Here is a 21737-nt window from a genome sequence, read left to right as displayed (position 1 = left end):
TTGTGTCCCAGCTTTTGCACATGCTGCTCTTTCTCTCTGGGTAATCCATTCTTTAACTGGCAGCTTAGGCCAGATCCCTGGACTGCATGGCCTCCTTTCTGCCTGTTCCTGTGTCTCTGTGACTACACTGTGAACTCTTTGCAGATAGGGTCTCAGTCTTAGTCATCCATGGACATCTGTAACTTGCACGTGGTGGTAGATAACAGATGCTCACAAAACATTTGCAGATTCAAACAGAAGGGATGACACTGACTAGTTGACTAGTTTGAATTTCACTTTGTCTCCTTTTGGAAGTCTGAGATGAAAGAAAATGGCCAGAATGTCATGCATAACCAGAAGGGAAGCAGGACAGCAAAGGCTAGGGAACGTTGGCAGATACAGTCTCTTCCTGTATGACTGAATTCAGGACTCTCTTATGTTGGAATCTGCTTTTTGTAGAAGAGATGAGTGGCAAAGCTTTTCTGTAATGATAGATTTTTCCAGGGAAACAAATCTGAACAATTTACTCTGAGAATTTAAATGAAAAAATAATCTTCTTTAAATGGCAAATTGAATAATATACTTCTTTTTTATTATTAATAAAAGAGTTTACACAGAAACCCTGTAAGAAGTTGTATGAGAGATTCACAAGGATCATTAAAGTCTCTAGTAGACATTCACTTTCACATTGTAAAATTGGCTATATCCTCAAAATGGTATCACATAAAAATGGAGTTTCTGAGGCTCTTCTATATGAATGGGTTTTAGTTGCACAGTGGTGCCATTCATTTTATTTGGCCCATTTATTACCAAGTACATTCTAAATTTGGCCTTAATTATTTTTCCTTTCACAAAAATATTTTGTGGGATTTTTCTGAGCCCTGACTACTTCCTTCTTGCCCCTTAACACAGAATCCAGGAGCATTATTTTTGTTCTCTACTAATTAAAATAATTGCTTAGTTCCTTTTAACTAGATTCATGCAGTTATTAGCCTAATATGTGGATGGGTGCCATAGAGTGCTTGAAAAATAGAATGAAAAGTGATCATGTAGCTTCACATGAAGAAAAATTCCGTGGTGCCAAGCAGTATTGTAGCCTTTCAGCAGGCCTTTCATAAAGGCCTTTGGTAAACCTGGCCCCTATACCCTTACTAAAAGACTATTAAGTGAAATAATAGCTCTTTTTCCTCTATTAGTTATACAGAAAACTCAGTACAATTTGAAGAGGGGCCCTTGATAAGCTGGGTATGGAACAAAAACCTGGGGTCTGGCTTTAATCTCTGCCCCTGCTTTGTCTTTCAGGATGACTGCAGTTGAAGGATAAATGCTCCATGTCCCCTCTGCCACTTGGTCTTTATCAGAGGATGGTGGAGGAGGAGGGATGCAAGTGCATGGTTAGACGTAGTAATCAAGAGTTGTCAGGACCCTGCCTCTAAAAGGAAGTGTTAAAATAGTGTTTTTGACATTAAGACTTTCCTCAGAGTTGTAGTCCAAGGGTTTGGCACAAAAAGGCCCGAAGGCTAAATCGGACCTGCAGTCTGCTTTTGTAAATAGAGACTTATTGGAACGGAGCCACACCCATTTGTTTGTTGTCCGTTTTGGCTTTTGTGCTGCAATGTGGAGCAGTAGAGACAGTGATCATGTGGTCCACAAAGCCTGAACGATTTACTATCTGGTCCTTTACAGAAAATGTTTGCTGACCTCCGGTGTGCTCTAGTCAATTCACTGCATATCTACTAAACACCCACTCCATGCTGAGATATTTGTAGGAATTTTTTAGCGGCCCTCATTTGACCAGGGCCTTGGTCATGTGCAGTGTTATGGGTGTTCAGTACACATGTACAGATAGCAGGAAGTGAGAAGGATTGGGGGCAAGTAAGAAGGATTTGGAGCAAAAAGTCATGGTTTGAGAAAAGGTTCTGCCATTATGGTCTCAATGGCAAGTAACTAATTACAGGCTTGGTTCATCCTTTGTCTGCTGCCTGGAGGAGGAGGTGTAGACATAACTGGAACTTCTCACCTTAAGGGCACCTTTATTAACTGCTTCCAGGCCAAAATATGGGCACCCTTTGCCACCAGTTGGTGGTTGGAAAGGTCAAGTGAGAGAATGTAAGCCCAAGTGTTTTCTAAACCATAAGGTTGCTATTTTGTGGCATAGACATTATTTATAAAAACATTAGAATAAGTGTTATTTCTACTTGGCATGTGAAAAATGAGACTCAGATAGCCTACCCAAGATCAAATAATAAGTCAGCAGAAGAGCTGACCTCTGGGTCTCCTGGTTTTAAGTCCGTGCTCTTTCCAGTTTACTACATGCTTTTCTACATCATGCTTCTTTCCATGGTTTCAGAAATGCTCAATTCTTTAGTTCATTTATTCATTCATTCACTAGTCAAAATTATTTAAGAACCTGCTATGAATTGCAAAAAAAGCTGAATTTTTCAGGGAGAGTGATAACTGCATAAAGACAAGTTGGAAGACTCTTAGATCAATTTTGTTCTTGGACCCCTCCGGCTAGAATCCTCCAGAAGTTTATAGGTTCTCCTATTGATTTCCCCCATGCTGTTCAAGGAGTTGAAGAAACAGAGTAGATGGAATAAGAAAGAGAGAGCAGTCCTGCCACCCAACAAAATGCTGCCTGACATGTTGCTTTGTGCAGCGTGCGTGTGCAGGTGTGTCTGTCTCTGTGTGTGTGTGTACACACTGTGAAAGGAAGGAGAAGGAGAGGTACTGAAATGCTGATAGCAGATCGTGCCAACAACTAACGATGGAAACAAACTAGGTTTGGGAGATTAGAAAGTTAAGATTTTATACATAAAATTCAAGGGAATTCTTTGAGAGAAATTTTCAGATATGAATTATCCAATTAAATGACATATATTAAAGAAGCCAGATGTGAACTTACTTTACCATACTGTTAATACAATTTTCATTCCAGTTGTATTTATTCAATGACTTGCCCATAATTTTTGAAATAATTATCAAATGTGCCTGGGGGTAGGAGCTTCTACAAAATATTGAATTTGCCCCTCATGGCAGGAGAACTGAAATTCTTAAGTTTCTAACTGTTTTTGGTACTTGCCCTTTTAACAGGGAAGTTCACCAATATTTTCTTATCTTCAATTCAACCTCGTTCTCTTCAGGCTTATCTGTGAACCTAAAAGTCATGTGCTTTTCTGAAACAACAGTGCCAATGAAGTTGCCGCATAAGGAAAACAACCTTCCAGAATCCTCAGTTTTAAAATTGTCCACTGCAAAGACCCCTGACAGGTCACAGTAGAAAACCCTGCTTTACTTTCCTCTTTGTCCCACATAAGTCGGGCAGGGCCCTGGTGCCTGAATTTGGGGTTGGTGTTGCCTGATTCTGCAGTTTGTCTGTAAAGCTGTGTTACTTCTCAGACATTTCCAGACCCAGGACACTGCTGTTAGAAGAAATGTAATTCACTTTAGCACACAAAAAAGCATGCTCATGGAAGGGCTGAGCACTGATGCAGGCAGCACTTTTCATCTGTAAGAAATTTGTAAGCATTAACTAATTTATTTAACTTTCCTGTATTAGAGTGTATGTTCTTCCATTTGCTGTGGGAAAACGCTTCTTTTACTAATCCAATTTTTAAGTAGATATTCTACTGAAAAAGTGCTACTACACTGCAAATGTTTTGTAGAGGGAAACAGATTCTTCAACACTGTGTAAAATCCCCTTGAAATAGATGACCTCCACTTTCATGGTGTGTAGGCCTATTTTTAAGTGATTAAGCATTGCTCTGCAAAAATATTAAATCTCTTTGAAAACAGTAGGAACTGTTATTATAATACTCCTACTAGCGTTATTACTACCACTACTGCGTGCAGTGTTCTTGATAGTTTATACGTGTTACTTGGGGTTCCCCAGAAAGGAGAGCTTGAGGGAAACCTCATGGCTGTCTCTGTAGTGGAGAGTTCTATTCAAGAGTGGGGGACTTTGGAGGAACAGTAGTGAGGCTGCGGTGAAAGGAGCAAACGCAGGGTGTGTTACTGATGTGGTCCCAAGTAGCAGGAATGGAGCTGATTGCCCGGTCCTCTGGACTGCGGAGGCTCAATACAGGCCTGCAAAGAAATGTCTGCATCTGAATTCCTTAAACTTGTGAATGTTACCTTAAATGCCAAAGTCTTTGCAGATGTGATTAGGGTTTTGAGATAGAAAGATTACCCTTGGATTTTCTGGGTAGGTCCTAAATCCAAATGTACCTGTGGTTATTAGAAAGAGGCCGAGGCAGATTTGACGCAGAGAGGAGGATAGGGCAGTGTGACCTTGAAGGCAGTGGCTGGAGTCATGTGGCCACAGGACAAGGCATATCAGCAGTTACCAGGAGCTAGAGGAGGTGAGGAAGGGACCCAGAGCCTATGGAGGGAGGAAAGCCCTTGCTGACACCTTGGTGTGGACCTGTGATTGTTAACTGCAGATGGCTGGCCTCCAGGATTGTAAGATAACACATTTCTGTGGTTTAATCCCCCACATCTGTGGCAATTTGTAACAGTAACCACAAGAAACTAATACAGGGACCATACTCTCAGAGCATGAACTGGTAGGTCTGTCTCATGATATCCTGGGTGGTGGGAGAGGAAGGAAGGGAAAAGAACTTGCCACTTTCAACCTCTGATTTGTCGATGGTTTTCATGATGAGACATTAATACCCTTTTACTTCCCCTCTAACCTCTGGACTGAGCATGGTTGGGCCCTGAGTTTTACTGGAGTGTCTAATGCTTCAGGGGAAGCAGGAAGCCCTGGGGTGGGAGGGCAGAGACCAGACAAGAAGATTTGGGAAGAGGCTGCATTGGTTGTGCCCTAGGAAGTCTGTGGTACAGAAACTGGAGTGAAACAAGAGGAGACAGTCCAGAGCAGTGTGGCCAAGTTACCGCCTGAGAGGTGGCATGAAACGGGGTCTGAAACAGTGGTCTCCTTGGTCCTCCTCCCAGCCCTGTGAGGCTGGTATGCTATGATTTCCTCAGCAAGCATGCACTCCCCAGCCTGGAACACCGTTGGCTCTAGAGCTCACTGTGGCTCAGGGCTGTGTGTCTGTCTTCAAATGTAGTAACTGAAGTCTCTGCCTTCAGCTGGGTCAAGACCTGATACCATGGAGCACTCCATGATAGTTGGCTTCAGTCTTACTTCCTGATGTACATGAAATAAGGCTCATTTTTACACATGAAATCTCCAAATATTTGAAGACAGTTTTTATTCTTTCTTCCCCCACCAGGCAAGGCGCTCCCTGTTTCCTCAACTTGGGCCTTACAAGGAGTTTGTCTTTGTGGCTGGTGGCCATGCCAGCTTCTCCTCTGGACCTGAAGCACGTGTGTCCCCCTGCCTTACAGGGATGCTCACAGAATGCACTAGAACTCCAGGTATGGTCTGCCTGGGCACACAAGAGACTTGCCTCCTTGGTGCTTATATCACGAATGTAGCTAGTTATTTTATTTAACTTAATGAATGTTATTTTTATTTAACTTAAAATTTTGTCAAGTACATAATTTTTTAAAAATTTGTTTTTTCTTTATTTTTATTGTTGAAACTATTGCAGATGCCCTCATTCCCTCCCACCCTGTTTATGCCCCTCCTCCTATCCCCCAAACCCCCTCCCTCTGGCTGTCCCCAGACTGTTGCCTGTGTCCATGGGTTATGTATATATGTTCTTTGTCTAATCCCTTCACCTTCTTTCCCCTCCCCAACTCCTCTTGACAGCTGCCAGTCTGGTCTGTGTATTATTTTTAGTGGTACCACACAGAATGTTGAGTAAAATGCCCTCTTCTTACACTGGGGTATAAATGACTATATGGAAGCATATGTTAATATTAAAGGTGCCCTAAGAGCCCCAAACAGTTCATCAATTTGTAAGTGGCATTTCCATGGGCAGAGATCAAAATGCCATCCCCTGTCATGGAATGTAGATACATATCCATAGTTTCATGCAGAACAGAGGTCAGTACCCATCAGCCATGCTCACCTGAGGAGTGTCCTCACTCAACCTGCCCTACCACTATCCTTCCACAAAACAACCCACCCACCAACCAAACCCAGTTCTGGAGCACCTTCCAGCCTGGTGGAAATATCCCTGAGTGGAAACATTTTCTCTTATCAGGCAGCACCAATCTGGGCTCTGTTTCTGGTCCAATCCAAGTCTCCAGGAACTTCTGTAAGAAGAGCCGTTCTAACGTTCAGTGTGGATGGGCGCTTTACATACATTATGTCTCATCTTCGCTGCAACTCTTCAAGGCAGATATTACAGTGTTCAGATAAAGAAATTAAGGTTCGGTTCAAAGTAACTTTCCTATCGCTGTAGGGTAGCAGACCTAATGTTCTGACTCAGGCAGCTCAGACCTTCTGTTCCACCATGTGGTAGACAAATAATTTTGAAGCTGTAGGAGAGGGAGGGGTTCTTTAGACCACTGCAGATGGACCAAACCATCTGAAGCTGAGCCTTCTGGGTCCCCTGAAGGAGCTGAGTAGCCCACAGTTGGCATGACATAGCTCAGATTCTGTAGGTTCTCCCTCTGTGATGGGGTCTTTTAATGTCATATATGTTAGGAAATGAGGCTCTGCCACATTCTGGCCCAGCCTCTACAGTTCACAAACATGGGCAGTTTGGGTTTTGGAGGGGTTTTTTTTTTGACCCATCTATTCACAGAGTGCCTTCTAGGTTTCTGGGACCAAGGCAGTATAGGGATGGAAGGACAGAGGCTCTTGCTGTTGGCCATGCAGCCTGTGAGTGGTAGGAGTTTGAACTGAAGGTCTTAAGTGTCTAGTTTGCTGAATCTGGTTTATGCTAAAGTGCCAATAGCATTTGAACTTCCTCTGGGCTCTCTACCTAGATCCAGATGTTCTCGAACCTGGGTGGTAAAATATTTAATGAAACATTATGCAACATTTAACATCTAGTTTCTCTTTTCACCTTGACCTCATTCAAGCAAATAGGCCAATGCCTACTCATTGCTTTGGGGGAAGGAAGTGACAGTGATAATAAATGAGTCTTCCCCTGGTTGTGGCAGATTCTTTAGGTTGACACCCTCAATCCCTCAATCCCCTCTTTAACTCCTTTGTAACTGGAAATTACTTGCAATGGGGGCTAGAAAGCTAAAAGCTCACCTTTCCAGACCCCCTTACAAATTGGAGTGGGCATATGCCTCCAGCACTGACCTGTAAAAGTTAGGCCATGGCCTCTTGAAGACACTTCTTTCATATCCAGCTTTTTCTTGCTCAGAAAGCATGTGATGCCCAGGGCACAGCTGCCGTTGCTGAACAGTGGATGGGCAGAAGATTGAAAGTGCCTGGTTGCATCTTTGAGCGCTGTGCCAGATTTTTTTTTGTTGTGGCCCATAATACATTTGTATTTGGTCAAGCCTCTGTTGTTGGGTTTCTGTGATATTTGGCCAAGTATAAGCCTTGCTCAGTACCTTGCTTTGATTTTCTATAGCTTTGGAACTTAGGGGACCAGAAAGGCCTTAGGGCCCAGCTAAAGACTTGAGAGAATAAGTCTGTGGGGACATTTCAGTTATGATAGTAAGGGTGTAGAGTGAGGGAGATTGGTCCCTGTTCTCTCTCTTTTTAAAAAGATTGTATTTCTTTTACTAGAGAGATTGTATTTACGTGTTTTAGAGGCAGGGCAAGGGAGGGAGAAAGAGAGGGAGAGAAATGCCAATGTGCAAGAGAAACATTGATTGATTTCCTCTCACATGTCCCCAGCCAAGGACCTGGCCCACAACCCAGGCATGTGCTCTGACCGGGAATGAACTGGCAACCTTTTGAGTTTCAGGATGATGCCCGGACCACTGAGCCACATCAGTCAGGTCTGACCTTGTTCTCGTGACACCTGGAAAGGGACCATAAAGGTGAAACAAGAGGGTGTCCAGGACAGCTTGGGCAAACTGATGCCTGAGGACCAAGTGGCTGGATTGAATAACATCTCAGGCCTTGACTGAGTAGACACATGACCTCCAGCACTGATGGCCTCTCCCCTACCAAGCCTTAGAACTGAAGATCCCCAGAACTTAGCCATGACTTAGGGGAAGGCAAGACCCCAAGACTGAGTTTCTGTCACCCTTGAAGAATAAAGCTAGGTAGAAATTATAATAAATTATAAAATTTTATTTTTTAATCTACCTGAGTTGTGGACTGAGATTTGTATTAGGATGGGTAGAAGACAGAGAAGCATTCTTTAATGAGCTGCCCTGAGGTAAGCCCTCAGGCCGGGCCTGCCTTCCACTCACAGGGCTGGGGGGTGGGGCGGAGCTGCTGGAGGTCAGTTTCCAGGATCTCAGAGCCAGCCTCTGTGACTGCTCCTTCCTTGTTCTCACAGTCTGTGAAGTGTCCCCTCAGTCCCGGGACCGGGACACTGTGCGGGAGGGTTCAGGTTGAAGATTCGGGGAGGTTGTGCAGAGGGAGGACGTTTGCCTCTCTGTGCTCATGGAGAGGTTGAACTCTGCTGTGATGGAGGGGGAGGACTGAGCATTTGGTGTTTATTTTGGAAATGATTATAATTAAGCCAAACCATTTCCTGCCTTTTTGAAAGCCCACCACTTTTCTGACTTTCTTTCAGATAAACTCAGTTCACTTGAGCAGCAGCTCAAGGTATCTCAGAATGGGCTGTCTGGCTGCGAGTACCTCCCTAGCACCTAATAACCAGGTAGTCTTGGGCTAGTCACTTCAGGTATCTCTGCGTTATTTGTAAAAGGGAACCTGCTTCACAGGATTGTGGGAGGAGGGTAAAGGCCTTGGACTGGCACACAACACATCATCCACATGTGTGTGAGGGTCACTCTGTGCATGGGCCCCAGTGACCCTGGTCAGGCTCCCTCACCAACACCATTGCTTCCTAGAAGTCAGCGGGCGCATCACTGTGAAAGAGCTATATCACCACACACAAATTGACACTTTCCTTTTGACAACAGCAATGAGCAACAAGTCTACTGCTATAGTGGGTGGCTATATTTTGCAAAATAGCCTTACTTTTTGCATTTTATTTTAGAGAGGGACATTCGCTTCAACTCATTCCCCTTGTATTTCCTTAAAAGTCTAATCACTGACCCCTACAGAAGGGAAGCTTCTGCTCCGCCCAAAGTAGGGGCTTCCCAAAAATTGTTGGAGTGTACGCAGGGTCAAACTCCCCATCAGAAAGTCAACAGTTGGAATAAACCTTTTAAAGAAAACTCTAAATTGCATCATTTATAGAGACACTTTATTTCCTTGACTCAATTCTAATAGTTTTCCCACTGATGACAATGGTTCTCCTCCTCCTCACAGTCATCACAGAGGTGGGCCCTACTCTTCCTCACACCCCCAAGGAAAGGGTTCTCAGTGTTTCACTCTATTGCTCAGAAGAGATGGATTCCAATCAGCTCCTTCCCTTCGTTCATTATGCTGAAATCATATTTCTAAGGGACAGAGATGAATGCTGTGTATGTATCTGATTACACTGCCTGTTGTTTTAAATCTGTTTTCACAGACTTTCCCCCTTGCGATAGACATTTAATGACACAACACAGTACAAGTTACATCTGTATCAGCGGTTTCCTCTATAGTATTTATGTAGCATGTGTGTGTGCAGGCCTGTGTGCATGTGCTAACTCAGTGATCCCTTGTTTTGATCAATATATATTCAACAATTGTGAAACAATGGCAGTTTAAACAACAGACAAGGTTGGATACACATTTTACTGACCAGTTAAGCAAATCACACAGTTGTGGAAAATACCAAATATATAAATTCCATTAAAATGGAAAAGTACAAGGAGACAATATTAACCAAAGGCCTTCACCCTGGATGGCAGACTCTCCATGGTCACGGGCAGTTCAGCAAGTCTCTCTTGCAGGTCATTTTCTAGTATGTTTGCTTTTTAGCAGAGTCTGAGGAACAGGACTGACTGCAAATATCTCAGTCCTTGCCCACCACTGTCATCAGAACCTTCATTAATCTTTGAGTTCCTTGCCCCCACTTTACCCAAAGAATAATGCCTTCCCTGGAATTACACAAAAATCAATGGTAGAGTTAATTGAAATTGGGATCTCTTAATGTTTTTCTCTTTTTTAAGTGATTGCTTAGTTTCTGAAATTGAGGTTTAACTCAAACGACAGCTCTAGCTGAGGGTGAGTGAATTGGTAAGGGAGAGAAAATAGAGGTAGATAATTTTCCAAGTGACTGGAAGATAGTGTTGACATTTAGGATTTTATTTCTTTTGAAGTTTTACACGGGCTTAAGGAATGTGAAGAATGACCATGGTGTTAAGGCACAGTCCACTGCTCTGCTGTCTGCTTAAAGGGCTGAACATGCATTGAAGATTGGCTTCTTCCTTTGCCTCCCAGGGGCCAGAGAGAGTAAGTGGGGGGAGGGGAACTGCAGGAGGCATTACTGACCACTAGAAGGTGGCCAGCTTCTTTATTTTAATGATTCTCCATCTTTATGATGATGGAGGTATTCATATCACAGGTAGTTGGGCATGTCATTAGCTTAGTACTAGCAGTACTTCTTATATTCAAGCAGTTTATAACATGCAAAATACACTCTACTTCCATGGATTCTCACATCAATTTTCTGAGACAAGGGGGGCTGATGTTTTCATCTCTACTTTGTAGAAGAAGAAATTGAGGCTTTAATGGGTTGGAATTTGTCCCCAAAACGACACAACCAGTGATGGGGCAAAGTATGTACAAGTTTAGGCTTTTAGGGGAAGAGATGGTGGAGAGCCAGTGCTTACTTTGATGGAGCTCCTGATGACTGGGTGGGCCAAGCTCATCTTGAGCCAGTGGGAACCCACACAGCATCCCTATGGTGCCCTTGGTTAGTGCCAGTCCAGCCACGGGGCACTGAAATGCCGAATGCTGATTCTGACTCATATTTGTAGCTTCCAAACTATTTAGACAGAGGACTCCAAAAGGCATCTGGTCAAGCTTTGCTAGGGGAGAAAACTTATCCTCTGATTCCTGAAGCCCTGAAGTCAGGGATTTGATTATGCTTATCATGATCTCAGCTTTCATGGCTCCAAATGTGATTAGTTTTCTAATTAGTTAATGTCATTACCTGTCATCAAATCCAGACAACATTGGTCTCTAAAACCTCCTGTGGCCTAGAAACCTACAACCTCATATCTTTCCACTGTTTAATAGAGTTTCTTTAATAATCCTGGCCACTCTCCTCTCATTCCTAGACCTAGGGAGATGTTTTTTTAAGGCAATTTAAAATTCTTCATTCTGCTTTCCAAAACTTTTCTTCACTTCCAACAAAGCATAAATATAATTTTTCAGCAAACCTTATACCCACCCTACTTTCCTTCGTATATATATGAGACTCTTTTGTTTTGGGCAGAACGGTCAAAATAAGAAAGAGTTTACCATAGGGAAACGGCCCGTTAAGGACCCTTTTTACTTTATATGAAACTCTGCTTGTCTTATTAATTACTTACTGCTAAATACTGGACAAATGGTTTTCTTTTTTGCTCCTATTCAGTCCTTTAACAGATATTCTCTGAGTGCTCATCGTGTGAAGATACTAGGGACCCAGCAGGGAACAGACTAGCTTAGTACTCATCTTCCATGAGCTTATGTTCTAGTAGGGGCAGGTAGACAATAAGAAATGAATGTTTAAGAGTAAAATATATAGTGCGTGGGCTTGACATTTTTCATTTGCCCCTTGGACCCCTCTCTCTCCTTTTGCACCCTGCTATGTGGAGAACCCTGGGGAGGTAAGTAAGTATAGGTGGCATCAATGTCTTCTTTGCCTTCAGGGTCTGGCTGGGTAGGGAGCCAGAAGATGAGGAGCAGGTCAGTGAAGTCAGGGTGCTGATGCCCCAGTACCTTCTGCCACCCTGAGGGTGACACAGTTACTTTCCTGTCAGTGGGAATTACCCCTCCCCAGTGCTGCTTCAAGCCTACGGGTGGTAACTGCTCAGCACAGCTTTGGTTTTCTTAACTCTAACTACACCTCTGGACAGAGACCCTTCGTTAGTCTCCCCTAGTACCGGTGTGAATGGGCCCTCTGTTCCCCACTGGGATCCCCCAGGCCGGCACAGTAGGTCAGAAGGTAATGCCAGGGAAAAATGCCATTTTTTTTCATGCCAATTTTATCACAATACTGCTTGTAGTCACCTGCATGGTTTTGGAATAAATGTCATCAGGCTTCAGGCTGCATTGCTCCCTGTGACTCAATTACTTCTTGATAAGCCATGTGATTCATTATCACTACACACCATGCAGCAAGGGCACCTCTCTTGCAGGTTCTCTGAAGGCAGCAGTTGTGTTCTGTGATGATTGGCTAACCCTCAGCACCTAATGTAGTGGGTGGGGGAGCAACAAAGAACTGCCCATTCATAGACCAGTTCATCAAGCTGCCAGCAGCCTGCAAAAAGGTGGCCCAGCACCTCAGTGTGGTCTCTGAGACTCTTCCCGTCCAGCTCTGCCGTCTGCCCTGCCAGCACTGCCCTTGCTCTGTGCTCACGGGGCCACTTGTATGTCTCCAGACCCCATTTTACTCCTCCATGATAAAGTCCATTCAGGAATCCTCTCAGAAGCCTTTGTTAGCTTCATGAGCTTGAAGAACGGGTTCTTTATCTTTTTTTCTAAAGGTTAAATTTTAATTTTTTAATTTTCCTAATTATGAAAAAATGCATGTTGACTATAGGGGACATAAAATCCAGCAGTTAAAAAAATTCATCTAACCTTCATACTTTAGCACCATGAACATTTTGGATTCAGGGAGCTTTTATCTTTGGGGGAAGCATTGTCAAGCCACCTCTGTTGACTGCCTCCTTTTTGCTTTCTAAAGAACTTCCATAGATTCTTGCACACTGGCCTGGAGTGTCAACTTAAGCCAAACCAAGTATTTTCCTTGCCTGCATTTAAGCTTACTGCTTAGGTTTGGAGTGAATCTGTGCTCTGAGCTTTGCAGCTCATGGCAGCTCCTCTTCATGGCCTGGAGTGCACCCCCATTTGTGGGTGGTTTATATACTTATCACTTTCTTTCTGGAAGACGCTGGTGGATGCCATCCCATCAAGAGGCTTTGCTCCTCTGTTTAAATTTTTTAGCCTACTCCAAGATTTCCCCCCTAGAGACTTCAGTGTGTGTTAAGTCCATGCTAGGGTTTCCTGTGCAAAAAGCCTTCAAAATATGAAGTTCCCCATTCTTTTGATGATGAGAGTGATGCAGAAAGAAACAACACATAACAGTTTTATTATGTGATGGCATTTATTAGTTAACTCCCCTCAGAAACAGCACTGAGAGATTCATGTGGATTTCAGTCATATTCCAGGGGAATTTGGCAACAAAAGCCCCTAAGTAGACACTGTTCATGTGTACATTTCTTTCTCTGTAATAAATAAATAAGGATAATAGTCTTTATTTGATAATGCACTCAAGAATCATTCAATATAAGTTTAAGTTTACAACTCTAAGTTTCTAGCAGCCTATTAAAAAGAAGAAAACACCAGTCTGGCTAAAAATTATCCTCAGGAAACCAGCCTGGAAGAACAGCGGGTGAAACATGAATGAGCTATTTAGCTTTTCTTGGAAAATGGTAACAGTCTCAGAGGAATGGAAGGCTAAGCATTCCCCAGATTTTTGTCAGGCACATGTGCCAGTCCACAAAGTGCTGGAACTCCAAACACAGAATCTGGATTGATTTCAGTTTCAGTAACTCAGGTGTTTGTGGCATGGAATACACACCACCCAGAAGGCAGCATCCTGAGTTACCAGAAGTTCCAGTGTGTAATTTTAGGTAACACTTTCAGCTTCTTCTACATAGGGATAGTAAGTTAGTCATTCAGTTCACATAAGCAGGGTTTTTTTTTTTGCTATTTAAAAAAGAAATCCTGACTCAATCAATGTTTGGGACTAATCAACTGAATTAATTTATTTTTCAGGGTCCTGTAGTTCTAGCTTCAAGCTACTGATATATCCACTTCAGTAACTCAATGGAGTGTTAGTTGAGTGGATATCATGCTATGTCACTGTGCCAGATGTTATGAGCTGTGGGAACACTACATTGTATCTACTACTTTCAGGGAGCTTGCAGTCCAGCCAATGAGACTGGACAAGTACTTATGAAACAATCAATTCAGCTGCTACACTGGGATTGTGTTGAGGACACCAAAGAGGTCTGCCCATCTATTTCCTCGCCTCACGTTAGAGCAGCAGGCACTCTGACAATTGCTTTTTGCGTGTTCTTCTTACACAGTGAGTGAAAAACTGAACACGAAAGTTTAGATGCAAAACCAGAAATGCATCTGAGTGTTTCTGTGCTTCACAGCCAACAGGAAGGATTGGTCATATTGGTGTCTCGGTGCTCACGGTGGCTGCAGTGACCACCCCCTGAGGCCCTGCCACCCCTCTCCAGCCTCCAAGAGCTCTGAAGGGTGGTAGGGATCCTAGGTGAGCGATCTTCCTCTTCCCATGAAAGACAGAGTCTCCACACAGGTTCCCCTACCCTGGGACAGGTCTTGGAAAACTGTCTACTAAGAGAGGTGTCTAGAAACATGTGGCAGATGGCCAGTTACCCCCAAATCCATTTCATTTGTTCTCTGGACATGAAGCCAATTAGCTAGAGACTACTTCTCAACCTTCCTTTCAGAACATAGACTAAAGTACTGCCTATGAAATGTGAGCAGAGTGGTATGTGCAACTTCTGTTTCCTATCCTAACTGGAAATCCCTCTTCCTAGACTTCCTGTGGGCTGGAACCTGGATGTGCTGGTAACTCCATTAAACCAAGCAGATGAGCGCCACCCCAGGAGAATAGAGGAGCAACCATAGAGGGAGAATCTGGGCCTCTTCTTCACTGTGCACAACTGGAAATCCGGCCAGCCTGGAATGTGCAACTCCAGAGTACTGTGTAAAAGAGAGGGCAATTCAATTTTGTGAGCCACTGTATTTTGGGATCTGTTTAATAGAAGAGTGGAGGTTCTTACCCTGAATAATACAGAACATTCCTGAGCTGGGAAGTAGAGCACTGATTTCAAATCAATATCTTGTATTCCTTCATTCTTTCCTACTTTTCTTCCTTCCACACATTAAAAAAAATCCTCACCCAAGGATATGCTTATTGATTGTTAGGGGGAGAGGAAGGGAAGGAGGGAGGGACAAAGAGAGAGAAACATGAATGTGAAAGACAAACATTGATCCATTGCCTCCGGTATGCACCCCGACAGGGATCGAACCCACAACCTAAGCATGTGTCCCGACTGGTGATTGAACCCACAACCTTTTGGTGTATGGGATGACACTCCAACCAACTGAGCCACATGGCCAGGGTCTTCTACACATTTTTATTGAGCACCAGCTCTAAGCATTGTGCAAATTGCCAGTGACAGTAAACCAAAGAGCCATGTCCCCATCCTCCTGAAGCCTATATTCTAGTAGGGGAGAGAGACTAAAGCAAGTAGATAGATGTAATTAAAATACCTACAGACCAGAGTATGTGTTGTGAAGGCCATAAACTTGGGGCTGAAATAGAAATAGATGGGCCAGAGAAAGCTACTTTAGGTAGAGGTTAGGGGAAGGAGAAGCCTCTATGTGAAGGTGGTGTTTCAGCTGAGCTCTTAAGGAAGACACGGAGCCAGGTGTGCATAGATTGGGGCATCCATTCTGAGCAGAGGGGAGCATGTGCAAAGGCCCTGGGACAAGGAAGAACTTCCTGAGCACAACGAATTGAAGATAAGAATGAAGAGCAAAGGGAGGCACGACAGGAAACTGGCAATGTAGGTGGGAGGCTGGTCTTGGCTTTTTACTCTCAGTACACTAGGAACCTATTGAAGATTAACAAGGAGTGTGTGTGTGTATAATTCACTTGATTATTGTTTAATATCACTTTTATTGCTTTATGGAGAAATAACTGTGAAAAGCTAACAATTCCTACAGTTTTCACAGACTATAGTATTCCTGGTAATGGAGGTTGGGAAAGGGTATTAAAAAGTCACAGAAGAATTTCTTTAATCACATAATATTTGAATTCAGTTAAAAATAATAAGTGTAAGTCAGTAGTTTTAAGAGTTAAGTTGGAAGAGGGTTTCTTAGGTACCATACTGTCCAGTTCCAAGCAGGTTGGGAAATGCTGGTTTAGAGTTAGCAGTGACATCATCCAGTCAACATTTGCAGTTTTGGATTGCTGAGAAGGGGTCTCCCCAGACACACAGAGCACTGCCATTTCTGTGGGCTGTGAGAGTTGTAACAGGGTTTGGGCAAGCCTCTAAGGAGCCTGGCCTTTGGAATTTCTAATTCTGGTTTAGAGATAGTGAAGAAGGAAATGGAAATATTTTAATTTATAAAACTTCCCAGACCATTAAGGCAACCTATTATTTTATAAAGCAAATGAGGTCCATATTTAAGAGCCACACTTTCCTTCATATATTAATTTTCATAAGTGAGATTTTGTGTCTTACAGAGCAATATCCTGACTCCTTTTGAAGTAATTATTAAGAAGCAAGTTATTTCAGGATGGAAACAATACAGTTTTCAGACTTACAGATGTCAATGTAGTTATTATTGGGCTTTCTGTCTAACGTTTTATTTTCCCTCAGCTTTATTGAGATGTAATTCACATATAACACTGTGAAAATTTAGATGTGTGATGTGTGAACTTGATACACATACATTACAAATTTCTGAGGTTTTTAACACTGTTTTCAGAAATAGGAAATTTCTCTTTCTCTGTTTTTTTTTTAACAGAGAAGAAGAAATATAGGGGTTTGAAATAGTCTGAGTTGGGTGTATTGTTAGACTCTCTTTTGTTGGGTTAGTTTTTTGCATATCTAAGAAATCTAGCAAGGAGTCCAAGTTTCAGCTTTTGCATGTCAGGAATGGTTAGTGTGCCCCAGTCTTGCCTTACAGACAGGCTGAGGATGAAAATCTGCCTTTTTCTTTTCTTCTCCCTGCCCCTCCTGCCCATCTCTCACCCCAAAGGTTGTGTCTCACCCCAAAGGGTTCCCTGGGAATCAGGGCATGCTTGACTGGCCCTGGAGAATGGCCGCCCATCAGCACAGCTGCTCCCTGGAATCAGCCTGGGAGCCAGGCTCTCCCCTGGGCAGGAGGAGGGAAGAGGGGAGAGTGGGGTCCCCACGGCTGGATTTCCTGTGGTTTCCTTGTGTGTGCTTTTTTACTCTGCTCCGAAAAAGAGCGCCTGGAAGAGGCCTGGGGAGTCCCATCAAAGGTACTGGCCTACAGCCAAAGCCTGACTTTTCCCGGTCGTGGCCATGGGAACTCCACGTTCTGGGTCTCCATTTCTGTCCTGTTGAAACTGACAGGGAAGGTTAATGAGATTTAAAATGGCCAAATACTACAGCTTCTGAAAAGGAGGAAGCCAGAGATGTGCTGTTCACTGCTGAAATACTGGCAAGGCCATTTCAACTGGGGGCATTTTATTGAGCTCTTTTCTAGAAAAACTTGGCTATTTTTAGTAGACCATTCTGAATAGCATGTGATCAGGGCTAGTCTTAGGAGTGGCCTAAGACTAGGTAAAGTGCCTGCTGAGTCAATGGATGAATGAATGAATGTCCTATTTTATTTTGCTTCTGATTTTTTACCAGCTTGGTCCAATATTTGCCCCCTTTCCCAATATATGGTGATTAATATTTCCTGGGATAGGTCTTTTTAGTCAGAAAAAAAGTCTGGCTTATGATAAAATGTGGTAAAATGAAGCAACAGTGGAGTACAAAACCTAAGCCCTCTATCAAGCTAAAAGATGAAATATCTCTTTGGTTGGAGGTTTTCTGAATAAAATATTGCTGAGAAAAGTGGAGAAGATGGAAATGTTTGTGCATGTGTGTTTGTGTGTGTGCACGTGTGTTTATGCATATTTTAAAATGTTATATAAGCAGAAGGAATTTAGGTGAATCTATAAAATCACCACAATTTATGACAGTTTAAAAGGCAAGTTCTTTTTAAGGGAAAACTTCTAATTTCTCACATACAAGTATGGGAATGCCATGGTAAATCCTTCTCTTACTGACAAGACCCCTGAAAAGAGGTATGAAAAAGAGTTACTGTTCCCTTCCCATTCATGTCTCTTGAAAGCCTGTGGCTGTGAAACTGCCCTGGAACACACAGCCCTGGGTTTCAAAGCTGCCCAGATGACTTTTCAGAAATGATCTATTGTGATGCTTTGTTTTGTCCGGGTTGCCCTCGTTTTGTTCTGCTGGGGCTGTATCACCCTTCTCCCACTGCCATTAATCCACCCTGTCTACTCCTTCCCATTCAGAGGCACATTTTACCCTCTGCCCAGCAAAGGGAGCCTGGAATAAAATGGCTGATAGGCTCATCATTGCTACAGATAGGGGGACCAGGGAGAAAACAGGAGAGGGACGAGGAGTGCTGCGTGCACAGCCTCACCTGGGTGGTGGGCACTTGGGAAGAAAAGAACAAGGAGTGGGGAGGGAGGGGAGCAAGCAATGCGAATAGGCTTTATCCTTTGTTGGGAGCCAGGGAAAGTTGGAAAGAAACCCTTTCTTACACTTTAGCAGTCTGGCTGAGCTGCTCCGTGTGGCACTGGGATCGGCAGCTTGTGTCGCCTGCAGATGAGCCCTCCCTTATTTTTCAGTTTTGACTCTATTCACTTCCTCCACTTGGACATCTAGGCTCCTTGTGATTTAAGGGTGGTTGGCTGGGATTAAGTGGCAAAAGGTCAGTGAGTTGTAAAAACAGAAAATTAAATCCAAAATCTGTTGTTTGGTTAGTAACTCAAATTTGGCTTGCATTCTTATGTTCTCTCGGAAATCTCATTATGTTCAGTTATATTTTAAATGGGGAAGATGGTCCTTTCTCTCTCCACTCTTTTTTATGCATCACTCAATTTTAACAGTGAAAGGAGACTGTCCAGAAGTCCCAAAAGGTCCTGTGATATGCTGGGTTATAGAGTACTAACAAACATTTCCCAAATAGTAGCAGCTTGATATTCTCGCCTGTTGTTCTCACTACACACCCAGTGGGGACAGTAGGGCCTCTGTCATCATGATTGGTCAGAAACCCAGGGCAGGAGAGGGTTGCTTTCTACCGTGCATTCATGTCTGAGTGGGCAGAGGAAGGTCCCTCTGAAGGCTCTCACACTGGCAATAAAATATCTGGACCATGTGATGATTCCCCTACAAACTAGTCAGTCCAATGGCTGTGCCTGACTCTGGTGTCCAGGAGGAAAAGAAGACTCAGACATCTGCCAGGAAATATTCTGCACATGTTCTCAGGGAGAAGCTGAGGGCTGCACACACATACATGCATACATACATGCACACAAACATGTATACATGCATACTGACACACAAGCAGGGCAGCAAAATGTTTGGAACTGAATAATAAAAGTCAGGAATTAAATATGTTGAGCACAGTATGATTAGTTCTAGCCCCCATTCTCATTCGAGCTGTGTGTATGGCTTTAGGCAAATTACCTAACTTTCGGGGCCTCCATTTCATCATCAATAAAGTGAGTCAATGGGTCTAGATTGGTTCTTCTCAAAACTGAGTGGAATTTAGATCACTGAGAGGACTTTTAAAAACATTAATTGCAGGCTCTTACCACCAGAGATGCAGCAGGCTTGGGGTTAGGCCCACAGCTTTGCATTTCTAACAAGTCCTCAGGTGATGCTGATGCTGCTGGTCCAGGGATCACAATGTTGCCAATCAAGCTGTTGGGGAGGGGACCAGATACTGTTACCAAAACAAACCCCCTCCTTATACTATGGTTCTTCTGGTCCACCTCCAGGTGTTAGGAATTGTGGCTTTCAATGCTAGAGTTTGGTGAAGAGGAAGTGAACTATTTATTCAAAAGTTATACAGGTTTAGAATAATGGCGGAATGTTGCCATTAATTTTCAAAGTCTCTAAAACACCCACAAACACACACACAGTCCTGCCTCCCTTTGCTAAACAAGGCCAGTCAGGGGTACCGCATCTCAGGAAAAGAAATAGAAGTCGGTAGCTCAGCTGGACTCCCAGTTCCTCCCAGTAAACTGTGCTCAGCTGGGCAGGTTTCCTTCAGTCCTTAGCACCATCAGCTGTGTAGCCCGTGGTCTTCGGTTCTTGATTCAAAGCCATGTGGCACTTCTTCATGGCCTGCCAGTGAGAGTCCTTTCACCTCTTTTCTTCTGGCATGGTCTCGCATTGTCCCCGCATTGTCTCCCTTCCCTGGTGGCGGCCGAACTTTAATTTAAATCTCAGCCTGGAACATCCTCCATAACCCCATTTCTGACTCCTCCCACAATTGGCTACACCCGCCAGCACTCCCGAATTTTTCTGCTTGCCTTGGCTGCCATAGTTAGTCCGGGCAGGCATGGCCTCCTGGCCTGGAGCAAACCATCTCCAAGCTCTAGCACAGGCGCTGTCACCTAGGGAACTGCCTTCCAGTTACATCATGGGTTAAAGTCATACACATCTCCCTGGCTCCACACAGGCTAGGAAACTAGTTTGCTGTTATTGATATGCAAAAATAACTCTGCTGCTTTGCCCAGTCCCCAAGCTAGTCTTATGGGGAGCTCTGGGGTCTCTCAACCTACACCCCCTTACACTTTGAGATGGTCTTCAGATGAACTCTAGAGTCTGATGCAGCCAGCAAAGTCAATCTCTCCTATAGGGGATGAGGTGCGATTAGTTGATAGGTTGAATAATAGCTAAAGTTTTCATGTTGAAATGTGACTGGAAAATGATTCACCAGAGTGTCACCAACCAACCCTTCACTTTTTTTGACAGCATATTTGCACATTGGGTTGACACATATAGTTTAAAGATGTATCTCAATTACAAGATGTGGTCCAGATAGCTGCCCTTGTGGGGACAGAGGCAGCCAATAAACTCTGAGCAATTACTTGAAATTAGACTTGTCAAATTTGTTTAGGGTGACCAGGCAAGTACATACATTGACCTAATGTCACTTTTCCTGGAGAGACATTGTAATGATTTTGTATATCAGTCAAACTATTCAAATAGTAAGACTGCCTTCATGCCTTAATCACCATTCTAGTCAGATGTCATTTCTAGAAGCCCTTGGGGGATTTGCATCCCTTAATTATTCTTCAATACCCAAACCAAGCATTCTTTAATTGGTGTAAATTGAACGTGTTCAATGCAAACAAGGACAGGGCACATTGATCAATGATTCTGTGCATGCCTGTTGGAAAGTCTTTGCTATGAGATCGAGTAACAAACCCTTAATTCCATTTGCTTCAGTGGAAACACTAGCTCATGAAGATGACAAATACTGTTTCTACTTAAGTCATCACAGTTGGGAAGCATGGACTAAGTTAATAAGTTGTGATTCCAAAATATCAGCTCTTAGTGAAAGGGTTAACAGAATCCGTCATAAGGTATAAAAGTGTCAAATCACTTATACTCTACAACTGAAACTACTATAACCAATGAAATATTGTATACCAACTATAGTTAAAATCCATCATAAAGATACTCTGTTCCAATGTCTGAAAACACATTCAGGAGCTTTTTATGAGAACTCAACTAGATATATAAATGTCTGATCACTACATTGTACACTTGAAACTAACATAATATTGTATGTCAACTGTAATTGAAAAATTAAAAAATATTAAAAAGGGAGAACTCAACTGGAAACAAAGTATTTCTATCCTCTGGAGATTTGATGTCTGTCTCTCTCTATTTCTTAATTAGAAATAATACAAAATTCTGGTTAATTTGCAAAGCCATTCCTTTTCATGATTTTTTGTTGTTGTTGTTCCTGATAGGGTGTGATCCATTTAATCATAGATGCAAGCTGTGGTCATGTAACATGAAACAGGTGTTCCCTTATC

General features: G+C 43.1%; 1 long non-coding RNA gene across 1 annotated transcript in view; it reads left to right on the top strand.

Annotated features, from left to right (window-relative positions):
• Positions 1-21507, top strand: part of LOC123480878 (uncharacterized) — a 64060-nt gene extending 42553 nt beyond the window's left edge. The window contains exons 3-4 of the long non-coding RNA XR_006657012.2: positions 5217-5361; positions 14659-21507. This is a non-coding gene — a long non-coding RNA (uncharacterized lncRNA). The remainder of the gene's footprint in view (positions 1-5216; positions 5362-14658) is intronic.
• Positions 21508-21737: the final 230 nt, after the last annotated feature.

Source organism: Desmodus rotundus, chromosome 5 (assembly GCF_022682495.2).
Source record: "Desmodus rotundus isolate HL8 chromosome 5, HLdesRot8A.1, whole genome shotgun sequence".
Classification (NCBI taxonomy): Eukaryota; Metazoa; Chordata; class Mammalia; order Chiroptera; family Phyllostomidae; genus Desmodus; species Desmodus rotundus.
The sequence above is the reverse complement of the archived record's forward strand: the minus strand, read 5'-3'. Positions and strand labels throughout refer to the sequence as shown.